The 24,297-nt window shown below is 41.8% G+C and overlaps 1 long non-coding RNA gene across 3 annotated transcripts in view; it reads right to left on the bottom strand.

The window, feature by feature from the left end:
- LOC121830381 (uncharacterized) overlaps positions 1-24,297 on the bottom strand; it is a 140,578-nt gene that overhangs the window by 46,210 nt on the left and 70,071 nt on the right. For all 3 annotated transcript variants that reach the window (XR_013052453.1, XR_013052451.1, XR_013052452.1), the window contains exons 6-7: positions 13,983-14,072; positions 13,024-13,869 (exon numbers count right to left, since the gene is read on the bottom strand). This is a non-coding gene — a long non-coding RNA (uncharacterized LOC121830381). The remainder of the gene's footprint in view (positions 1-13,023; positions 13,870-13,982; positions 14,073-24,297) is intronic.

Below are 24,297 nucleotides of genomic sequence, written 5' to 3' on the forward strand. Positions count from 1 at the left end.
TATTTCTGAAATGAGGAGTGTTATCATTTCATTCTGTTGCTGTGATAAAACATTCTGACCAGAAGCAATTTAGGAAAGGAAAGGATTTATCTAGCATGTATATGATACATATGTGTGTTATTATATATTATCTAGCATATATATATGTGGGTCATGGTCCATCATTGAGGGAAGTCAAGACAGAACCTCAAGGAGGGAACTTGAAGCAGAAACCATGGAGGACACTGCTTGCTGCTTGCTCACAGGCAAAAGCTCAGCTAGCTTTCTTATACATCCCTGGACCACTTGCCTATTGATGTGCTACCCACAGTAGATTGAGCCTTAACAGTCAAGACACTGTCCCACAGATATATCCACAGGCCAATCTGAGCTTGAAACTATTCAATTTCAAGGCTTTCCTCTCAGATGACTCTAGGTTGTGTCAAGTTGATGATTATAGCTACTAGGAGAGAAGGCATGAGGAATTCACCTTACACAAGGCAAAGATACACAACTATATTGTTGACTAACAACGTCATACAGAGAAAAGTGACAACTGGGGAGATAGCTTCCCATAGTAGGTTTTCAGAGATAGAGGTAGATGGCTGCCCTGTCACAGCAGAAGGAGACTGTAACTTACCATGTGCTGTGGAGCCACTGCACCAGCATCCTGGAAGGAGGACTGGTGTAGGGAAAGAGCACCCGTCAGTACCACAGGAGAGAAACAGATCACACGTAGATCTGTCCCTAGGTTCTCTCAGCACATCTGCAGAGCTCCATGAGCTGTGCCCTACATAGGTTCCTGTTCAAGGTTGTTTCCTGCCACTAACCACAGATGCTCTGTGTCTGCCCTAACAAATCTCCTAGATAAACTCCTAAAGCTCATACTGGACAAAAACTATAAAATTAAACTTTAGAGACAAAGTTTAGTGTTCCTAGAACTGGTTTTTTTCTTAGAAACCACACAATCAAGGCATACATATTGAGGACTAGGCATCCCTGTAGCATTGAATGGAAGTTAAAAAACAAAAAACAAAAAAAAACAAAAACAAAAACAAAACTATGGGCTCACTTTCTACTGCTGATCTTTTTTGTTCCGAAGCCACCATATCACTAGACAGCAAGGTAACATGTAAATTTTGTAAGAGGTGACTCAGACATGTCTCCTTTAAATGGTGAGATTCCCATTGTCTCTGCTGTTGTCTGTCAAGATAATCTCCCATCCAGTCTCCAAACCAACATAGCTAAATATCCATGTACATCATCATGGTTAGAGGGAAGAAAGTAGCTGAAATCAGATGGTTGTGTATCTTGAACTGTATGGGCCCACACAACAATGTTCCTTGCTTCTGGTTGTGTAAACCCCTCTGGGATCAGCTGCCTATGTTCATGGCTTGTGAAACTTGGGCTGTATCTCTAAATGGCTGGGAATCTTCCTGCTTAACTCCACCCACATCCCAATTCCCAATCATGCCACATTCTCCTTGAAGCTTCTTGTAGATGTAACCAACCATCTTATTAAATAAGAAACACAGAACCAATGCAAAGAAGAAAGCCAAGAGATCAGAGCTAAGAGCCTTACCCACCTGCCGCAGCTAGCCTCTTCAGCCAAGAGACCTCTCCGAAAAGGACCTACTTCCTGTGTGTTTGTCTTTATATAGACTTTCTGTTCTGCCTTCTCATTGGTTGTAAACCCAACCACATGACTGCCTCGTCACTGCCTGTATGTACAGCCCTCCAGGTCTTCTATGGTATTGAGATTAAAGGCGTGTGTCTCCAATGCTGGCTGTATCCTTGACCACACAGAGATCTACCTAGCTCTGCCAACCAAGTGCTGGGATTAAAGGCATGTGCCAAAAACGCCCAGCTCTGCTATGGCTTGCTATTAGCTCTGACCCCCAGGCAACTTTATTTATTAACATACAAATAAAATCACATTTCAGTACAACTAAAATATCACCATAGCTTCTATTTCTCTTTGACTGTTCTATTTTTAGCTTCTTCTTTGCCCTTTTATGCCATTTGGGAACAAGATCAATGCCCCTTTTCCAGCCTCTCCCTACACAGACATACTACTTCTCCAGCATTTTCTCAGCTAGTACTCACTTCCTAGTGTATAGCAATTTATTCTTAGTTGTTTTTTTTTTTAAATGCATCTTAGAGGGAAGCTTGTTAAGACACAGGATGTTCTACTAAAGGGAAGAGAAATAGTTTATGTTTCTGGGAAACTCCTTAAAACTCAGGAAGCAAACAACTCAAAAGCTCCTGGAAGTTTCTGAAACTAACAAGATGCACTAGGCCCCTCCCTCTAGATGCTTGTATTAGTAGGAAGGACTCATCAGAGACATTCATAGACCAACCAAGTTTCCAGGAAGAGGCAGAGACCAGCTTAACTATCTGGAGGAGGCATTCTCCAGCCTGTTACGCTGCCTGAAAGTTATACAGTGCATTCCAGGGTTCCTGCTTTCATGAGCAGTCACCATGTTGGGGTGAAATTTTGCTGATGCATCTTTCTTTGAGTCATTCCTGCTACTTGAAAGTAACCCCTTGTCTTAGAGTTTTCTATTGTTGTATGATAAAACATCAAGAACAAAATAAACTAGGGGAGGAGATTTCATATTACAGTTTATAAGCCCCCCACTGAGGGAAGCCAGGGTAGGAACTTGGGACAGGAATCAAAGCAGAAGGCATGGAGGAATGATGCTTTCTGGCTTGTTCCCCAGGGCTTTCTCAGTCTGCTTTCTTATACATCCCAGACCACTAGTCTAGGGTTAATGTGGTGATATTTTATTTGTGCATCCCAATAAAACTTATTTGAAGATCAGAGGAAAAAGCTATCCACTATATTAAACATAGACTTCAGGCAATGGTAGCACACACCTTTAATCCTAGCATTTGGGAGGCAGAGATCCATCCAGATCACTGTGAGTTCAAGGCCACACTGGGAACAGAGCCTGTTGTGGTGGTGCACACCTTTAATCCCAGCAGTAACCATGGAGGCCTGGAGGTCTGTGCAGGCAGGAAGTGATAGAGCTGGGCAGAAAGAGAAAGTGATGTAGCTGGGCAGAGAGAGGATGTAACAGGGCAGGGACAGAAAGGCATATAGGCATAGGTATACAGGTCTCTATATGCAGGTCTCTCTTGGGCTGAGGATTTCCTAGAGGGTAATAGTGTGGCTGGCTTCTTTCTGCTTCTCTGGTCTCTCAGTTTTCACCCCAATATCTGCCTCTGGGTTTTTTATTAATAAGACCATTTAGCAATTCATCTTACAGTTTAACACCACCCATGATGGGCTGGGTTGTAGAAGGAATCTTAAAAGTTCTTATTAATAAAATCAAACCCAATAACTACTGGGGTCAATGCTGGTAGATCAGAGAGAGAGAACAAGCCACAGCTATCTCACCTTGCCAATTCCTCAGCTGGTCCTGTTTCCTCAGACTGGAAGCTTCTGTGTCCTCATCCCAATGGCTCTCAGCTGAATTGCTGCTAAAAAGCCTGAATGCTTAACCAGCCAAATGCTTATAGTTTCTGGTCCTCACGCCTTATATATCTTTCTGCTTTCTACCACCACTCCCTGGGATTAAAGGCTGGCTTTCTGGGATTAAAGGCGTGTGTCACCATGCTTGGCTGTTTCCAATGTGACCTTGAACTCACAGAGATCCAGAGGGATTTCTATCTCTGGAATGCTAGGATTAAAGGCGTGTGCTATCACTGCCTAACTAGTGGCTTTTCTGTTCTCTGACCCCAGATAAGTTTATTAAGGTACACAATATTTTGGGGAACACAATACCACCACACTGGGTCCTCCCCCTTCAATCATCAATTAAGAAAATGTTTCAAAGCCTTCCATATAGACAAATCTAGTGGGGGCATTTTCTCAACCAATGTTCTCTCTTCTGAAATGACTCTAGCCTGTGTCAAGTTGACATAAAAAGAAGCCAGCACACCCCTCAACTATACCCCTGTAAGTAATCCCAACAAACTCAGTAGTACCAAGTTAGACTTATGGTGTCCTTACTTTGGTCTGTCACCAGTTCGCTATGAGAGCAGAGGAGATACACATTCATTTCTCCCAAGAAATAATGTTGCATAGCATTTACACACCAAGGTTGATGTGGGGCTTAGTTGTCCTGTAGCATGAATCTTAAATAGTCTTATTAATAAAAAACAAACCCAGAGCCAGGTATTGGGGTGAACTCTGGAAGATCAGAGAAACAGAACCAGCCACAGCTAACCTCACCTCGCCAATTCCTCAAACTGAAAGCCTCTGTGTCCTCATCCAAATGGATCTCAGCTGAACTGCTGCTCAAAGGCCTAAAAGCTTAACAGACCAAAAGCTTCTAGTTTCTGGCCCCCATGCCTTATATACCTTTCTGCTTCCTGCCATCACTTCCTGGGATTAAAAGCGTGAGTCACCATGCCTGGCTGTTTCCAGTGTGGCTTTGAACTCACAGAGATCTGAATGGATCTCTGCCTCCAGAATGCTAGGATTAAAGGTGTGTGTTGTTGTGCCCAGATCATAACCCCCAGAGACACCACCAAGGACGAGCATACCAGAATGCAAAAGCAAGGTTTATCTGTTACAAGTCATGACAGAGAACTCAACTCAAGCCATCTCAAGTGAGGCAGAGAAGAGTTACTCTTTCTTGGGGAAGTTAGTTTTTATAGGCAAAACCCATAAAATTTCTTAGAGGGGAGGGGGTTAGTACAGGTCCATCCTTGATTGGTCCAGTTTTTCCCGGGCCTGGACTTTATCTTTTTCTAGCTTATCTGTTTGCCCTGTCAGGAGTTTTACAACTCCTCTCCGGGGTCTGGTCATGTTATCTCTGGAGAGGGGCATCTCATGGTTAATTGGTTACCATCAGACATCCTGACTCTGTTCTTTTGTTGCTGGGGCTGGTGCCATCATTTCTGGGGACTTGAAACTGGCTTGGGTCTATCTATATTGAGATATCTTTGTCTAAGGCCCCCTTTTTGAGACAATAGAGTGAGGGTCTTGTTGTGCCTAGATCACATCCCCAAAGCCACCACTGGAGACTTTAGGTACAGAATGCAAAAGTAAGGTGTTGTCTAAGTTTACAAGCCTCCAGGGAGGCTCTTCCAAATCTCTCACTCACAGCAGGGAGGTTGGAAGGAGCACTCCCCTTTCTTTGTGAGGCTAGTTCTTAAAGGCACAGACCATATAATTTATTTTAACCCGCCTCCCTTTTTAGTCTTTTGATCGAATATCCTTTGTTTTCCAAAGTCCCTGTAGCAGATACAGCCACCTGGGGAAAAGGGGTCTAAGTTCTTATCTACACTTAGGAATCCTGGTTTAAGCTTCTCTTTGTCTGTAGGGGATAGAGTGGGGGGTTTTACTGAGGTATCCTGTGTGTGTGTGTGTGTGTGTGTGTGTGTGTGTGTGTGTGTGTGCCACCATTTTCTGACCTCTATGTCTATCTAGAGGCTGTTCTGTTCTCTGACCCCAGATAAGTTTATTAATGTGTATAATATATTGGGGGACACAATACCACCACATTGTCCCCAGCTGCTCTTATGTCAACACCATCCACAGAGTCTATGTTCTATACTTACTTATCTGTCCCCTCTTTTGAGAATGGTCTGAATCAGACAGTTGGGGAATGTGGAGAGAAAACAGTAAGAGCTTATCTTTGCCTCCCCTCCTCTGTCTATCCCATTCCTCTGAGAATTAGAAGGCCATGTCTTCCTTTTCCTGAACAGCAAAGACATCACTGTATTACAAGGTTTTTCCTGGTCTTTTTCATGGGTTTTAAAATTGAAATTGTGCAGCTGGAACCAGTCAAGCACTGGGGAGGAAAAAACCACAAAGACGGGCTTTAAGTAATATCTAAGGAAGGTCTTGTCTCCTAAACATGGAGATGATTACTTAGATTTTAGTCAGAAAAAAAAACAGTCCAGGAAAAATATAGTGAAACTTTAAAATCAGTGAGGTATAGGATGAACATCCCACCTTGCATTGTATCTCCTCAGAAAGGGCTGGGTGTGAATGTTTCAGTACTTGGTGGAAGAGGTCCTTTTACTAAAGTCCCAGAAGTTTAAGCCACATTTTTAAAGAACATGAGGTGAAATTGATAAGAAATTGTGATAGTCATTCAGTGAAATACTATAGAACAACAAAAATAATAAATTTTAAACCACATGAAATAATATGGATAAAATTCACAAAATACTGGATAAAAAACCATGATACAAACAGCATATGCTCTAAGGTTCAATAGAGAAAGAACAACAGCCAGGAATGTTTCTGTGGTATGTGCGGGTGGTCACTGGGGATGAGAAGAGCAGAGACTAGAGAGAAGTCAACAGACCTCTGATGTACCAAATTAATGTTCTATGTTCAAGGTAGGAGTGCTTATATAGATTATTCCACTGTGAAAATGCATCAGATTGTATCTTTATGATATATATATACTTCAGATATATACTTCATATATATATTATATATATATAATCTCAATAAACAGTTTATTTTTTATACCTCCTTTTCAATCTATTTAGTACAAAAATAAAGCCAGCACTATTACATCAAAAATATCCTGTGAGGATAAAATGAGATTAAATTTTACAAATCACCTGAGACCTTGTTTTCATAGAAAACTTCCTCTGTCCTACCTGTTTTTGAAGGGTAAATACTAACTAAAATATCTGTCTAAGAGAAACATCCAGCTCAGCTTATGTCTAGTGAGATGATAGAGACAAGAGGAAATGGGGAACTCAGAGAAGAGAAATGCATTGATGTCCTCATTTGTAACTCTCTCAAAATCAAATAGAAGAAAACAACTGAAAACAAAAATTAACTATATATTAATTCCACAGCACTGTTCCAGTGTGGCATCTATAGTTACAGAGCACAGTCAGTGGAATTCAAATTATCCTGATAAAAGCTTAACCTAAGCCTATCAGTGCCACTGTCCCAAGTTACAGTAGGAGTGGGAAGAATCCTAACTCTGTACCTTTTACATCTCAGTTTTTTCTTTGTGGTTATGGTCTATGTGAGTAGAAGTGACAGAGATGATTATCTCACCCTGAGTCTGTCTACATAGCAAGAATTGGGAAGCAGCAGTCTTCAAACAGTCAAACAGAATTGTGAAATGTCAGCCAAACAAACACTGCAACTCCAGACCAAGCTGCCTCAGGCCAAGGTTAAGGAAATTGGTTTTGCTTCCTTATTGGCAGTAGGCCTACAAGGTGATTTATAAAAATCACTCAAAGGGACAGAGGATGCTCAGTTGTCCAAGTGGCTACCTAGCACATGTTCAATCTCTCACATCATATTAACCTATAATCGCAGAACTCAGAAAGTAAAAAGGGAGGGTCAAAAGTTCAAGGTCATCTTTGTCTGCATAGCAAGTCTGAAGCCAGTTTGGGATACATGAGACTTTTGACAAAAGAAAGGTCACCCGAGAACTTGGGGCAGAAATAGCATGCCTGATGGACTTCAAGTGCTTCTCATTGTGTCAATCAGCAACCTAGCTTCCTCTTCACCTCATGATAGTGTGATACCTCAGTAAAACCCCCCACTCTATCCCCTACAGACAAAGAGAAGCTTAAACCAGGATTCCTAAGTGTAGATAAGAACTTAGACCCCTTTTCCTCAGGTGGCTGTATCTGCTACAGGGACTTTGGAAAACACAGTCAGGATATTCAACCAAAAGACTAAAAAGGGAGGCGGGTTAAAATAAATTATATGGTCTGTGCCTTTAAGAACTAGCCTCACAAAGAAAGGGGAGTGCTCCTTCCAACCTCCCTGCTGTGAGTGAGAGATTTGGAAGAGCCTCCCTGGAGGCTTGTAAACTTAGACAACACCTTACTTTTGCATTCTGTACCTAAAGTCTCCAGTGGCAGCTTTGGGGACTGTGATTTAGGCACAACAAGACCCTCACTCTATTGTCTCAAAAAGGGGGCCTTAGACAAAGATATCTCAATATAGATAGACCCAAGCCAGTTTCAAGTCCCCAGAAATGATGGTGCCAGCCCCAGCAACAAAAGAACAGAGTCAGAATGTCTGATGGTAACCAATTAACCAAGAGATGCCCCTCTCCAGAGATAACATGACCTGACCCAAGAGAGGAGTTGTAAAACTCCTGACAAGGCAAACAGACAAGCTAGAATAAGATAAAGTCCAGGCCTAGGAAAAACTGGACCAATCAAGGATGGGCCTGTACTAACCCCCTCCCCTCTAAGAAATTTTATGGGTTTTGCCTATAAAAACTAACTTCCCCAAGAAAGAGGTACTCCTCCCTGCCTCACTGTATTGGGTGTAGGAATGAGTCCCTGTCTAGACTTGTATCTGCAGAATAAACCTTGCTGTTGCATTCTGGACATCCAAGGTCTTCAGTGGTCTCTTTGGGGGGTCACAATCTGGGCATAACAATAGCATCAGACAAGCATCACTAAAAGTCATAGGGATTTGCACACAGTCAGTGGTCACTTGGAGTCTCTCCCCACAGTGGTGGTATTGGAAGAAGACTTCCAGTCACTTATGTGAATGTCTGGACTCCCTCATACTCAGAACCATATTAACACCAGAGTGTAGGGTTTGGGGATTTAGCTCAGTGGTAGAGCGCTTGCCTAGCAAGCGCAAGGCCCTGGGTTCGGTCCTCAGCTCCGGGGAAAAAAACAAACAAACAAACACCAGAGTGTAAACTGCATGTGTTTATGTCACAAAATATAGCCAGGAAAGGAAAAGACTGAACATATACTAATGTATGAGTTCAGAATGCCATTGATGTTTTTATCATTATGCAAAATGATGAGAATATATTTATCTAGAAAGAAACTGTTCTTTTTCAGAGGGAAAAAATCCCCTTTTCAGAAAATAATAAGTAGAATATATGGAAGATGGGTTAAACAAAAAGAAAATATCTTACGTGTGTGAGAAAGAGTGAACGGGGTTTAAAGCCAGGTTTTATGTTGAATACATTGATCTCTCAACTAGTATTTCTATCCTGGTTAGCCATCTTATCCACTGATTAACTGAGGATTCTCTACTAGACTCTAATGGACCAAAACTAATGTGATAGGTTGGCTTTGTTTTGCTTATACATAGGCTCTTGTGAGGAAGAATAGTCTAGAAGGATCATTCATTGTCTCTCTGAGTCAAGCTATTTCAATCTAGATCATGCTGCTTGGACTCCAGAACATTCATGTAGCTCTGCATGATTGACACCCACCTACTAAATGAACTGTGTGGCCCAAAGGGAAAAGATGGGCCAATCAACCAAATTCTTTTTTGTTTGTTTATTTCTTTCATTCTTTCTTTGTTGGAGTAAAGAGAGCAATAGAGATACTTTGCTAGTTAAAGCAGACAAAAAGAAACATGAGACCAGCTAGTTACACTGATGTAAGAGTAAAGTTGTAAGAATAATGTCTATTGACAGCCTTTAACATCACAAAAATAGAGACTGGCCCTCCTGCTCCATCCTGTGTGGTGCATACTCACATAACTGAGTATGTCCATTCATGCAGAACACGTTTATTGACTTCTCTCCACCAAACAAAGCAAACGGCAAGCTCTGAGGATTCAAAGTGATTATTGCTCTCACAGACCCCACAGTCCAGTGGAGATAAGAGAAGAAAGCCAGGTGAGTGCTCAACAGGGAAGCCTCACTTAGGCTTTCTGCAGTTAGGTAGACCAGCTTTCTCCATCTAACAAAAGTCAGTGCACTCTCTCCATAATCTCACTCCCTTGAGCCACTGGAGGCAGTATTGTCCACATACTTAGTCCTGCTCTCTTGTTTTATTTTCTTGCTATAAATGATTTTGTTTTGCTTTTGCTGTTTTTAGACCATGTCTTTCCTCAGACTCCACCATCTTCTGCTCAGCCTCCTGTGTGTGAGTTTTAGATGTCTGCCCCATGACTGTCTCATGCTAATTTTTAATGTGTTGTTTGAATGTCTCACCAAATCCCTGAAAAAGCTATGGTGCCTTATCTATGTGCAAGCACCTCTGAAGAAGCTGAGCTACTTGGAGAAGTTCTAATGATGACCAACTTATAAAAAATGTTTACAGATGGCACAGACTCTCTCTGCAGAGGTATTACAAATGGAAAGGCATTAAAGTTTCACACAGATGGTCTGTCCTGGGTCTTGGTATATAAAACAGTGCTGTTTGGCTTAAGTATTGCTAATCCAGACAGTACAAGAGGGTTATATTTTTAAATATGGAAAATTCCTCAAGGAAAAGTTTATCTACAGATGAAGTCTCTCTGAGACAGGCATACATTGACTGAGATCCTTTTGATTGCAACTAACAAAATCCAACTGAAACTAATTTGGAGACTTACTGTAAGCTTACTTTGGGATTTTTGAAAAAGTCAGGGCAAGGAACTATGAGTAATGGCTAAAGAAAAAATAAACTTGGTTTCCACCAGGTCTGTTCTGCTTCCTCTTGTCCTGGAAGTATCATTTTCTTGTGTTGAGTTTCCTCTATTCTGTAGACCTCCTGTTTAATTTCATTGTCCTTGAGAAGTTCCCATTTAAGTCACATTGGTAGGTGTCAGAGGTTAGGGATTTCTACAGATATAATTCAGTCCCTGTATATACTCAAGAAGTTCCTGCATATATCTGATTCAGCTCTCTTAGCTCCAAGTCAAAACTATACAGGAAAACAGTGGTTGTGAGAAGACATTCACCCCCAATCCCAGCATATTTACAGGGCTAAGATCATATCTTTACTAATGCAATAGCTTCTTCTATAACCATGTGAGTCATGAGGGGGGAAATTCCTATAGATGGAAGACCAAGTGTTAAGTTCAACAATGTCCACTAGAATTAAGAATTGGAAAAATGGGAATTTAAGCATAAATTTGAGTTAGCACAAGTCCCATAGGAATAAGAATTCAACATTCCAGGTAAATATTCTCTTAAAATATCTGTTTTTGTGTGGTATAACTCCCCTCAGACTCACTACTGAAGACAAGTGCTATGGGATGTCTTCCTGTATGCTGTGAATATGTGTTGCTTTGATTGGCTGATAAATAAAGCTATTTGGCCAATGGTGAGGCAGAATAAGGTTAGGAAGTACATTTGAGCTGGAGAGAGAGGAAAAGAAAGGAGAGTGGAGAAGACACCTACCTGCTGCCGAAGAAGGAACAAGATGCCAGCAGACTAGTAACACCATGGCCACATGGCAACATATATAGATTAATAGGAATGGGTTAATTTAAGATGAAAGAACTAGCTAGCAAGAAGCCTGCCATAGGCCACAGAGTTGGTAATTAATATAAGCCTCCAAGTGATTATTTTATAAGTGGCTGTGGGACTGTGGGGCTGGACAGGACCAGAGAAACTTATGACTACAGACAAGATCAAGCCTGTGGCCTGAATGTTCAGATGCTTGTGTAACATTTCTGTTTTCTGCAGTGAATTATAAACTGGCTTTTGACACTGGAGTTTAGTTAGTCATGACAGGTGAGAGAGACCCTTTCAGGCATCAGTGAGATGCTATGTACAAAGGTAGGCACAATCAGCAAAGATAGGAAAGAAAGGAAAATTGGAGACTTAATTTTGAGTCATTTGCTGTAGAGGCTTTTTAGAGCCACAGACTAGCTGAGCTCATGAAGAGTGGTGGCCATGAGGAAGAACAAAAGATGGGTTCCAGCGTACTGTGGATAGAGATATGTGTTGAATTCCCATTTTTCTGATGAGGAAACAGGCTCAGACATAGTAAATAATGAATTCACACACTTGGTAAAACATAGCCCCACATGTCAAATCAGGGATCTGCAAGGGATCGTGTTCCAAATGTCTGTCCACACACAGTGTTTCCTAGGGTATGTAAACAAGAGATCTGGGCCCTTTTCAATAAACTTCTGGTTAGTAAATCTGAGAATAATCCACGAAAGATGTTCTTCCAGTTGCACAGATGGCAGTGATACACAGCCAGGACACAGCATTGTGAGACCTTCCGGAGAGAAGCATGATACACAATGGCTGGTTTGATTTCAACAGATAACTCCTATTCAGGTGATTGACTGATAATCCCCAATTTGGATATACCTGGAATAATCAGAGTTATTTTATATAATACAGAGTCCCCCAGGATCTTGAAGTCTGTCCAGTACCAGTCTGTGAAGGTATGAACTGGAACCAGTACTACCAAACACTGAAGTCTCCAGGCCTTCTCTGTATACTCCCCACATTAAAATTGGGGTCCTTGCTGAACACGCACATACACCTGGAGGCCTTTGGGAAAGATGTGTAGATTCACTGTTGCTCAGGAGGCTCTCTGATCATATGCTATTGGCAGTACTTGTGATTCCTCCAATCTGAGATGTGTTATAAATGGAAAAAAATGACTGTAAGCTATCTCACCAATCAAGAACTTGGTATCTATTGAACATTGAAATACAATTTGTATTCATTGCCTATAAGGTTTAATAAAACACATTGAGGCTAATCTCATCTGTGCCTTTTCTCCATTTTTGGTGTGTTACCTAAAAATGTGGAAATTGACTTGGGTGGCTTGTACTGTTCACTGAGGACAACAATAAGGACATATGATCTTGTCACTGTTCCCACTGCGTGATAATCACTCCATGTCCTGTACTCCCACAGTCCTCTGCTTGTGACTTTATAATGACTTTCTCAGAACATCTTTCAGTTATCTCTTTACATGTCAGTCTTTGGGAAGTTCGAGGCCTTAGACCTTTGTCAACCTGTCCTACCTAGATCTGGAGTGAGTGCACCTGGTAGATGTCTGTGAATAGCTAACCCCTCCGTTCTCCTTGTCTAGAGCCACACAGATGATGGACTACACATCCCAGACTAACCTGAGCCACTTGAGTCCTGCCCTGATGTGCTGTCCATGACAACCATAGCCTAGGCCATTTCTCTAAAGATTAGCACAAGAAGCAGATTGGAGTAAAACTTGTCAAATTTACTACTCATTAGCGGGTTTATGAAGACCAGTTGTGAAAGAGATTGAAAAACAAAGCTAATGTGACACTGTGAATTGTCTCACATTGTCAGTTTTCCATGCTCTCATTAGGAAAAGCAAGCAGGGTCTGGGTTATTACTGCACCTTGTCTCTGCTTCTGCTGTAGATGAGCGCTTGTGGATACCAGACACTCACAGTGATGCTATACTTTTATTCCTGGCACTAAGAGTCCTGCTTCCACTTAATTTCCCTGATGCATGATTGGCAGCACTTTCTTCATACCACACATAAGCTTACCAATCAGGTGTCACCGATTCTCTCCAAAAGCATTTGTTTTTATAACAAAATAGATACATTTAGGCTCCTTTATCCCAATAAAGTACTATTCATCACAGTATTTTGCTGATGCCATGTATCAGTTCCTGTGATGCCTCCAGCTTTATGTGGGACTATTTGGTCACTTCCAGAAGGCCCTGAGTTGTGTATTGCCATTGTGAAATACTCTTTATATACAATAAAACAACATAACTTTCAAATATGTTTAGAAATTCGCAAGCCCATGTTGTCTATAGTTACTTATCTTCATAACATCAGAGAGGGAAGAAATATATTTCTGTCTCAATGAAGCATTGGAAGATTCTTTACAGTGTCCAGGATCAGGTCTTCTTATTTAAGTCCAGAAATATACTTCCTGTATTTCTTATTTTGATTGCTCTGACCCAAGTTAATTTCACATCTCTAGGTAGGAGAAAAATGTACCAATGCTGTTATTTCTCACAGTGCTGGGCTCTTTGGTGCCTTTTGAGGTGAAACATGATAGATCTTCTTGCCTCTACAGCTCTCCAATGCCATTTATTTAATGTTGGTTATATCATTAGTCATGTAATAACACCATCGTTCATCGCGCCACCTGTGAATATTGGCTTCCGGTGACTCTCTCAAAGCATGTTTCAGTGATGATGGTCACAGATGAGGTTTTAACCCAGAATTCTGAGAGAGATATGTATCATAATTCATTGTCTGATAATTAAATTCATTGTTCAAAGTTTTATAATATAAATGGAGGAACACACTTCTTCAACCATGTCTCCTGATGAACTTACATCATTTTTCTGTATTTCCAATGTGGTCTCCTTGGATGCTTGCCACTTTTGCCTTCCACATACCACCAACAGGGAGATCACCTGAAGAGCCTACAGGCAAGGTGAAAGGAATGACACCATTAATCAAAAGAATGGCCATCACTGAGCAAGTACAAACCAAGATTACCTAGGGAGAACATGGTGGTGTCACTGACCAGAATCAGACATTGATTAGAGAACCCTCAGAAAAGGTAAGGGAGGTTGCCTCAGGAAGACTGCCTGTTACTCGATGCAGAATACTCAGACATCCAGGGTGGGTGCCCTGGTTTTCAGGGGAGAATACAGTGTACACGGGATTAGAGATGTCTACCCCATCCCCATAGTCTTCTAGTGCTGAAGGTCAAAGACTTGAGCCACAGTTGTATAAGATCTGATGCACAAACTTGGATATGCAGTAAAACTAGGAGTTGAGTTGGACCCAAGTCTGTCGGCAGCCATAGCTTGGACTTATCTCATGGCACTTATAAGAACCATGCACATATTGTCATGTGATCCTATAGAAAACAGTATATTGGCCAGTAGGAGCATTTTTCCCCATGCCTCCATTCTGGCCTTGAATACAGTCCACAACTCTGAGATGGTCTCACTGTCATAGCTTCCAGAGTTTCTCAGAGCAACTAGTTATCAAGTGAATAGGTCAGAGAGGATGACCTCAAATGTAAAAATGGTACTGTGTTACCGTGGCTCATCTAGTCATGTTGCACCCTACCTAAATGACACCACCAGCCATGGTCTCTAGGTCATGGGAAGGACAGTTTTAAAGGAGCTGGGCGATGGTGGCATACACCTTTAATCCCAGCACTCAGGAGGCAGAGCCAGGTGGATCTCTATGAGTTCAAAGCCAGCCTGGTCTACAGAGTGAGAGCCAGGACAAGCACCAAAACTACACGGAGAAAACATGTCTCAAAAAAAAAAAAAGAAAGAAAGAAAGAAAGAAAAAGAAAGTTTTAAAGAAGATGATATGGGTTAGATCTGGACTGTTCTTGATGGACACACATATTGAAGGCTCAAATACTGGCTCATGATGCCAGTGAGAGGTGGCAGAACCTATAAGAGGTAAGTGTAGTCACTGTCCTGCGTTTGAGGCATGTATTTAGGTCCTATGTTTAGAGCATGATTTAGGTCCTGTGCTTAGGACATGCCATTGAAGTAGATATTTGGGACTCTCAGCCTTCCCTCATTCTCTCTTTTGCTTCCTCACAACCATGAAGTAAACAGACCTCCTCTCATTGACAATCCCACCAAGATGACTTTAGCACCATAGGCCCAAACTGATAGGGATGAATGACTGTGAACCAAAATTTCTAAAGCCATGAAATGCCTTTCCTCCTTAAAAGTTGATTGTGTCAGGTATTTTTCATGATGACAGAAAGCTGATTAGTGCAGAAGGCAACCTAAACTGTGAGAGGTCTCTGCTGGGCGTGGGTGATACTGGCTGTGATACATCACATCTGAGGATAAAAGGCTCTGAAATATCATCAAGAGAAGTCTAGTGAGAAAACTCTGTCTTCACGGAAAGCTGGCGAGAGGGACATTCTAGCTGTTGGTGTATCTGTAGCCATGCCCACTTACCAACCATGCAGGGGTATTTTCTGCCACCTACTTTAACTGTCAGATGGACCTCCAAGTTTACAAATAAACCTGTGCTCTCCATTGTCCTAACATTCTCCCTGGGTTACCACTCCAGAATCTACTCACCCTTACTCACATTCACTTCAGCCTGGAGATGAAAGCTGACTTGAGAACTTACCATATTTTCTTACTGGGTTAGTGAAAACTTGCACATTCTATTTCAGAGACCTTCATAATTCTGAAGCTGGAACTGTTGTGCATTACATTGATGCTGCTGATGCCATCTAATAAAACCATATAGTGTTGGGCAAATCCTAGTGACAACAGTACCATGATGTCAAATTCTGTGTATTCTCATTTTCTCTTCTAAACAATGCATTATGGCGGCAAAGGCATGGCTCCTGAGGCTTTCAGACCAGGGTTCAAATTCTCATTTCATGACTGTCCTAGTATCATTCTGTTGCTGGGATTAAAAACACTCTGACCAAAAGAAACTTGTGGAAGAAAGTTTTTATTTGGCTTATACATCCAGGCTATGTCATTGAAGAAAGTCAGGACAAGAACTTCAGTCAGGAACATGGAGGCAAGAGCCATGGAGGAAATTGCTTGCTTGCTCGCTCACTCCTAGGCTTTCTTCTATAGCCCAGGACCACCTGCCTGGTGCTGTCCACCATGGGCTTGGCCCTCTTGTATTCTTTTATAATCAAGACAATCCCCCACAGACATGCCCACAGACTAATCTGACCTAGGCAATGCCTCAACTGAGGTTTACCTCTCAGATGGCTCTAGGCTGTGTCTAGCTGACAATTAAAGCTACTAGAACAGCGACATTTATTTCATCACTCTGCTTTGATTTTCTTTTTTGAAGAATGAGTTAATAACACTGGCACAGTAGGGTAATTATGAAGATTAAGTGGGAAGCTGCATATAAAGCCCCTGGCAAATCCAAAGCTGAGCATTCTAGATCATTCCATGCTGCTTTGCTCTTTCACATCAAGCACAGGGTGCTCTTGGTCACCGGAGGCACATGCATATGCTCCCTCAGCCCCAGGCAGGTCCTGCTCACACTCCCGACCTATACCACTTTTCAAAGTGAACTCACAGCATTTGGTCCTGTCAGGAATTCTCTGTTGCTCATGGCAGTGGAATAGAAGGTTATTTCAGAGATGAGCTGCATTCTACCCCAGGTTGGAAGCAACACTGTGCTTCACACTGACTGGCAGAAAAGTGAGCCATTTAAAAGCCAGCACTGTACACCATCACTTTCTGTTTCTAAACAGCTTCCTTTAACATTTCCTCATCAAAGTTTACATATAAAAGTCTCCATCTACCTTCAAAATGTTACCTAAAACGTACCAATTTTGGAGCATATACTCAGAAGACAAATTCACCTTTTGTCTCACCCACCTAACTTCTCATTATTCTCTGGACTAACCAGGATGAATTAGAGTACAAAGAAACATGGATTGTATCTTTATCACCAAAATAATAATGCCAAACACTGTTCTTTGATTCTAACCTTTTACCCAGAGTACTCACTGGAACTCCAAGCATCTCCAAGTTCTTTTCCTTATTTACTCATATTGAAGTGAACTCTCTACTGGCCATATGCCAATACCTACTTTCTTGGTATTGGGGTGGAAGATTTGAACACAGGTCCTCTTGGGGTGGTCTGGCTTCTGTCTACCTTAAGCCATGCTGTGCTCTGAAGACTGGTGTCTGTCAAACTGTAATGCTGATTATAATGTGCCCCACAAACCTCCCAAAGCACTGTGCATATGCCATACCCACTGCAAATCTGATAGAATACACTAGAATATATTGTAGTAGAGCTCAAGTACCTGTATGCTTTTTTGAGTTCAAACAGCTCTGATGTGCACCAATGTTGAGAACCACTCTGGGAATTGACATTTGTTCCTGGATATACATTAAAAACCTTTGTCTTAGTCACTGTCCTATTAATGTGAAAGACACCATGGCCAAGGCAACTCTTATAAAGAAAGCATTTAGTTGGGGCCTTGTTTACAGGTTCAGAGGTTTAGTCCATTATCAACATGGCAAGATGTGCGGTAACAGGCAGGCAAGCATGGACTGAGTGCTTACATCCTAATCTTCAGGCCAGAGACTGGGCCTGGAATAGGCTCTTAAAACCTCAAAACACTCCCAGTGACACACCTTCTCCAACAAGGTTGCATCTGTTAATCCCTCTCAAACAGTTCCACTTCCTGGTAACTAAGCATTTTAGCCTGTGGGGACCCTTTTCCCTCAAACCACCACACCTTCCTGTTTCAACATCCAGATCTAAGCAAGGTGCCAGGCAGCCTTTCTAAGTTGTTCATACAGTTTTAACATTTAGAGTGCATACCCCTGGGTATGTAGGAAGCCATATTGCAAAAATTAGTCAGCCTACTTCCTGTACCAAATCAGAATGATGTGAGGGCAGGAACACTGCATCAGAAGCTGTGGTGAGTAGATACTTTCCTTTTGCTGTCTCACACATCCCAGGAAACACTTTAAACACTCCTGGCTGCCCATGAACATCACACTGATATGTGAGGCACTTGGCATCATTATGTTTCTTTTAAATTTCTATTCCAAACACATCCAGAACCTAAGCTAAGTCCTTCTTCAGTCACCCAAACTGTTAGCCTGGTTCTTTTTTTATTTATTTAATTTTTGAGAGTATAACACAATTACAACATTTCTCCCTTCTCTTTCCTCCCTCCAAACTCTCCCATATATCCCTCCCTCCTCTCCTTCAAATTCATGGCCTATTCTTTCATTAATTGTTACAGTATGCATAAACGTATGTGTATACATGTATATTCACAAATACAACCTGCTCAGTCCATAAAACATTACATATATGTAAAATTTTCAGGGATAACATTTTGGCACTAGACAACTAACTGGTTAGCCTAGTTCTAAACATGCCCATGGAAATTATTGTTTCCAGACACCAGGGACTGCTCTTGCTGCCCATGGCACAGCCCTGTGACTTCCTTTGGTCAACAGAATGAAAATGAAGTCATGCGTCACTTCCTCGAAGAAGACACAACCGGAAACATGAAATTGATGTTTACCTCATTCTCTTTGACCTTCTCCATAGTGATGACACCATCCCCTTGGGTTCCAGAACAACAAAGATACCAGTGTGGAACATACAGGATGTGGTCCTTGTTGGAGACAGCTATAGTTATTCTAAGCACTACATGTGGACATGTAAACCCTCACAATCATTTCTGGGGTTAAATACTACTTCCTGCTACCCCTTCCTTGACCTCACACTGTTTTTCATGCTCACCTCATCTTGCTGCTCCGGCACTACAGAAGTCTGTGTCACTTGTTTTTCTGAATTCTCACCCTTTCTCTTCCCATTGAAATTTCTAATGGTATTTTGTGGCTCCAATGATTTTCCTGTTTTTCTCTTTTATACACAGTTGCCCATCCCTTGAGTTTAAGTGCCAGGTTGTGAAGCTTACAGCGCCCTCTTCACTCCTCTACAGCGTTGGTTAAGATTTCCTCAAGTGGTTTCAGGCAGGAGGTAGAAGAGGGTTTCTCCTTTTGGTTCTAGTACTGTTTTTTCATTCTATACTTGTAAAAATAGGAGCTCATACTCTTGAATGAACATTCTGCACACTTCACAGGAACTCCTGGGGCTGGGAAGATGACTCAGTAAAGTGTCAAGCGGGCATGTGGATCTGAGCGGTGAGCTCCAGGTTCAGAGAGACCTTGCCTCAAAAAGAAACAGAAACAAAGAAGACAACTGACACCCACCTCTGGCTGTAAACACACACACAGACACACACACACACACACACACACACACACACACACACACACACACACACACACGTGTGCACAGGAGATGCTATGAGATCCATTCCCTAAGAAAATTTCCATTTTAAAATATCTCAAGTCCATAACCCTAGAAAATCATTTTAGCTTGACCTGTCCTCTGCTTTCGAACTCAATGCTTTTCTTTTGAGGCAGTTAGGAGGCATTGCTATCCTGGACTCTTCTCACCCTGTGATCAGAGGACTAGATCACACTCCCTTCTTAGTATTCAACATATTGCTGGCTGCTTGGTGGCGTTTAGCACAAAATACTGTCTTTCCTTAATCTATGTGAGCCTCACTGCCTCAACTGGCTATCTGTGGGCTTTACTGTTACAGCTGCAGCAACAAACTTGCTTCTGAAATATCCTTTTTTGTTATTGTTTCTTGTTTAAATAAACTTGAAAATTAAAGCCCATAAAATTATATTTTTTTTCCTAAGGTCGAGGAAGCTTCCACATAATGTAAGATTACTTCAGTATTTATATGCATCATAATTAATTGACTCTAAATGGCTTTGATTTCCAAGTGTGAGGCAACGGTCTGATAAATCACTAATCGTTTTACAGGTCAATTCATGGCATCTTTTGATGAGCTACCTAAGGATACAGTGGGTGAATGAGCTTCAGAAGTGAGGATTTAAGTGATGAGCTTTGTGAAATAGCTTTTATAGTTGCATTGACAGGAGATGGGAAAATCAAACCACAGAAATGGTTTTTATAATAGAGCTGATTTTTCCTAATAAAATCTAAGGAGCTTGTATGAGGCAGAGATGGTGACATTCTTAACAGCTGAAGACAGCTGTACTGCGCGTGCTAACGACTTGCCATGGGGAGTGAGTGGAGTGAGAGTGTTTAGAGACTGCTTCACAGCCATGCAGCTGTGCCCTCACAATCTCTCAGCAAAGCTCCCATCACAGTTGCTAGAGTTCTGGTGATGGTGGAGACTTAGTGAGAAGCAGGTTTCAGGTAAACAATGGTCATCTCTGGTCAGTGGGTGTCACAGTTACTCGAATTGCTGTGACAAAACCTGACAGAAGCAACCTAAGGAGGAAGAAAGAGTTTATTCTGGCTCACAGTTTGAGGGCAACATCCACCATGGCAAGGAAGTCCTGGAGGCAGAGTGTGAGGCAGCTGATCACTCATGTCTGCCATCAGGAGACAGGAGAGATGGATGCTGGTGCTCAGCTCACTTTCTCCCCTTTATTCAGTCAGAAACCTTTAACCCAATCTAGATAGAATCTCTGCCACAGATGTACCCAGAAGCATGTTCCCTAAGTGAATCCAGATCCTGTCACATTGACTACCAATGTCAACTCTAAACATACTCAAAGCCTCTGTTTGAACCCTGTGCTTAATATTCCTTAATATTCTCCTTCTTTGCTCACAAAGTTTTGTGCTTAGTCCCTCACCCCATCAGCACACGATTGTATGAAAGTTTGAACTTGGTTCTCTACTCCATCAGCACATGACTGTATGTGAATTTGAACCTGGTCCCCAACCCCACCAGAGCATAAATTGTGTGAGCTTGAACCTCGTCTGCTTTTGTAGTGGGTAGCCATTCCAGCTTTGGCCTGCAAGTTCCAACCCCCACTGAGGCTTCGGTAACTGTCACGTCTACAAGGCAGGGCTGAGAGAGGACCCTGAAGACCCAAAATCCAGATGGGCCGTCTCTCTTGGTTCCTGGACCCTGGACATTGGAGGTAGACCGAGCAGAGTTCTCCAGAGAACACCACCAGACTGTGCCACACCTTTCCCAGACCCTGTTACCTATCCCTTCACTTTTAAGTTACCCCACAAAATAAACCTCCCTTTTAACTACGTGGAGTGGCCTTAATAATTTCATCAATATGCTTTGCTTACCATTACCCCTTAAATGCCTTAAATAGTTCAAATCACACAGTAGGCACTTTTCTAAATTTACAGAATGAATCAAGATTATCTATGAATCAGGACTCCCTAAGGCCATTTCTCAAGAACAAAAGCTAAACTTTAGGCTGGGTTATGACTCTCCTAGTAAAACTCTTGCCTCCCAACTGTGAGGACCTCAGTTCTGATCCTCATGAGTCACACTCAACCTAGGAATAATGATGAATACTTGTAATCCTTAGTAGGCAAGATGGAAAACAGAGGCCCAGAGCAGCCTTCCCAATGAGATTCCAGGCCAATGAAAGGATTTGTCTCAAAAAATGGTAGAATTCCCTGAGGATCAACACCAGGGGTTATCCTCTGACCTCCACATGCATGTATATCCAAATGCACACACTCACTTGTGTACAAGTGAGCACACATATAGCTATATTCTGCTATCAGGTAAGAAAAGTCTCCTGGCCTTCAGACCAGTAGTACTATCCACCTTCAGCATGTAAACCAAACTTGTGTATTTACTCTATTGGTTTAAAAAATAAAAGCAGGACAGAGACACATTAATGAGACAATAAATTTTCAAGCAACACTGTGTCAAATGCAATTAAAAATTTTAAAGTAGACCCATCTAGACTGATTATCGTGAGTGAAGTGCTGAACTGGAAGGGGAGGACTTCACTCTGCACATGCTCCCAGTTCTTCCTGCACAGGCTCCAACAGGTAGGAGTCCTTAGACAGTTAAAAGAGGAGGCTGCATGCCTCTCCTTGTCACAGAGGAGACCCACATTGCTGTGAGGCAAGGCAACAAGCCATCTTGAGGACAGCAGCAACACAGAAACACCACATAAGTCAGCTGGGACCAATTGTCATTAAGCCTAAAGTTTTATCTGGAGGCTGTCCTAAAAGTGACAACTACTATTTACTTTTTAAAGTTCCCTATCACAGGCATCTCTTCTTCCTGGGCATATATACATGAAGAAAGGACTGTCCCCAAGTTACTGTTTGGGGTTTTAAGTAGAAGATTAAAGTGACATAGATGTGCATGGTGGAGAATCATAGGTGTGCAAGGCAGAGAAGCACTCTTCACTTGACCAGGTTTTTTTTATGAAATTTATTTGCAAAAAACAAATGTCAACTTTAAGATCTCAAAGTGGAAATATGAGATGGTACTACCGTGTTTAATTCACAATGGCATTCAAAATGCTTCAATGAGACACATTAACAAGCTACAAATGATTCCAGGTTCTATATATGCAGATGAATCTTGCCAGCGGTGTTTAAGTGCTAAGAGTCAATAGGTTAAAACAAATATACTCTTCATGACATTAATTCAAGTTAAAAGTTTTAAAATGGTAAGTGTTCTTCTAAACAGTCATGCTGTTCCCTACCACACTGTCACATCACGCCCTTGTCAGGGGAAATTAGCAGAATAACAAAAGACCTGCCCTAATGTGCCTGAGAGACAGAACAGCATATTGCCTAAACCATGCTGCCATTCACCACTCTTCCCTCCTGCCAGGCAAAATATCTGAGGAGGTCCTTCACATAGCTCCTGCACTCAAAACCAAGGTCCAGAGTCTGCACACACGCAGGGACACAGGTCATGCTTCCTCCACTCCTCTAAGATGTCTAAGATGCCCTTTAAATGCTTCAAGACAATACTGTTCTAAAGGACTTGAACTCCTAAGAGTGAACAGGTACTAGGCTGAGACCTTTGCTCATTGTGATATCAATAATTTAGGAGTACTGTCCATAATACAAACCTTCACAGAATACATCTCTTCCATCACCAGTGTGGGATAAATCACCATTGCTTTTGTGGATTCAAGCTACAAGCACATACCTTCTCTAAAGACTAAATTCTTTCTTCCACTGTGTCAGAAACACTCCCTCCCAGCAGATTACCAACAAATAAAAATGATATCAGAACTGATGTGTAATCATCTCCTAGGAAGGCCTCCTGTAAAAGCTTCAGCATGGCAAGTTCCTCTGTGAAAGAAAGATGGGATGATGAACATATTTAAGGAGGAGGGTGCTGGCTTTCATTTCCAGCAGTAATGAAGGTTGTGGATGACCTAAGAGGCATAGAAAATGAGGCCTGTAATTGGTTTCATGGTTTAGATTTCCATAAACCATGAAGTCCCTGAATACTAGGCACAATGATGCAACCATGAAATCTAGGATGGTGAGGATGGGTGATATGGGAAAATTCACAGGGAACTGGAGACTAATATTTAAGTTCTGCTATTTTAAACCAATTATTTCCTCTGCCTCAGTTGTTTACTATCTGTGAGTCTATGAAACTAGCACACTCATGCTAGTTCACAACCATGGTGTATTGTTATTTCTTTGAACCATCAGTTATTATTCCTTTGTTAGTACTTTGCTGGAATAATTAAGGATGATGGACATGGGAGAAAAGGAGAAGGGAAGTGGGGAGGAGGAAAAGGAGACCTAAGCATTGTAAAGCATTCATAATGATGAGAACAAACATGAAAATACATAACTGGATGGTAAGCCATTAGGACACATCTGACAGCTGGGATCACCAAGGCACACTCCTCAAGACATGTGAGAACACCACCAACATCAAGACTACCACAGAGAACTTGGAGACAGACTTAAAGGAGAAAACTCAGGATTGATTGCTATGACATTTGAACTGACTAAATGTACTCAGAATTTACTTAATCTTCCTGTGATTGAACAAACATACTTGAAATAGAGAGTAAGCAATATCTTGGGTCAAGATCTCCAAAGACCAGCCTGGCCAAGGCTCCCAATGCATTTAAATTATTAGGAAGGTTCTAAGAGGATATATCCAAGGAAGGGGAGCAAGGCATGGAAAAGAAACAAGAAAACCCTCAAGTGAAGTTCCACAAAAAGTATCAACCGATACCTCAGTGACCTATGCCTGGGGATGCTCAATGATGTTCAGTCATTGGCTGAGGGCCACCTGAGATCAAAGCCACTCCCAAGCATTTCTAGATCTATGGGCTTCTG

This window comes from Peromyscus maniculatus, chromosome 6, assembly GCF_049852395.1.
Source record: "Peromyscus maniculatus bairdii isolate BWxNUB_F1_BW_parent chromosome 6, HU_Pman_BW_mat_3.1, whole genome shotgun sequence".
NCBI lineage: Eukaryota > Metazoa > Chordata > Mammalia > Rodentia > Cricetidae > Peromyscus > Peromyscus maniculatus.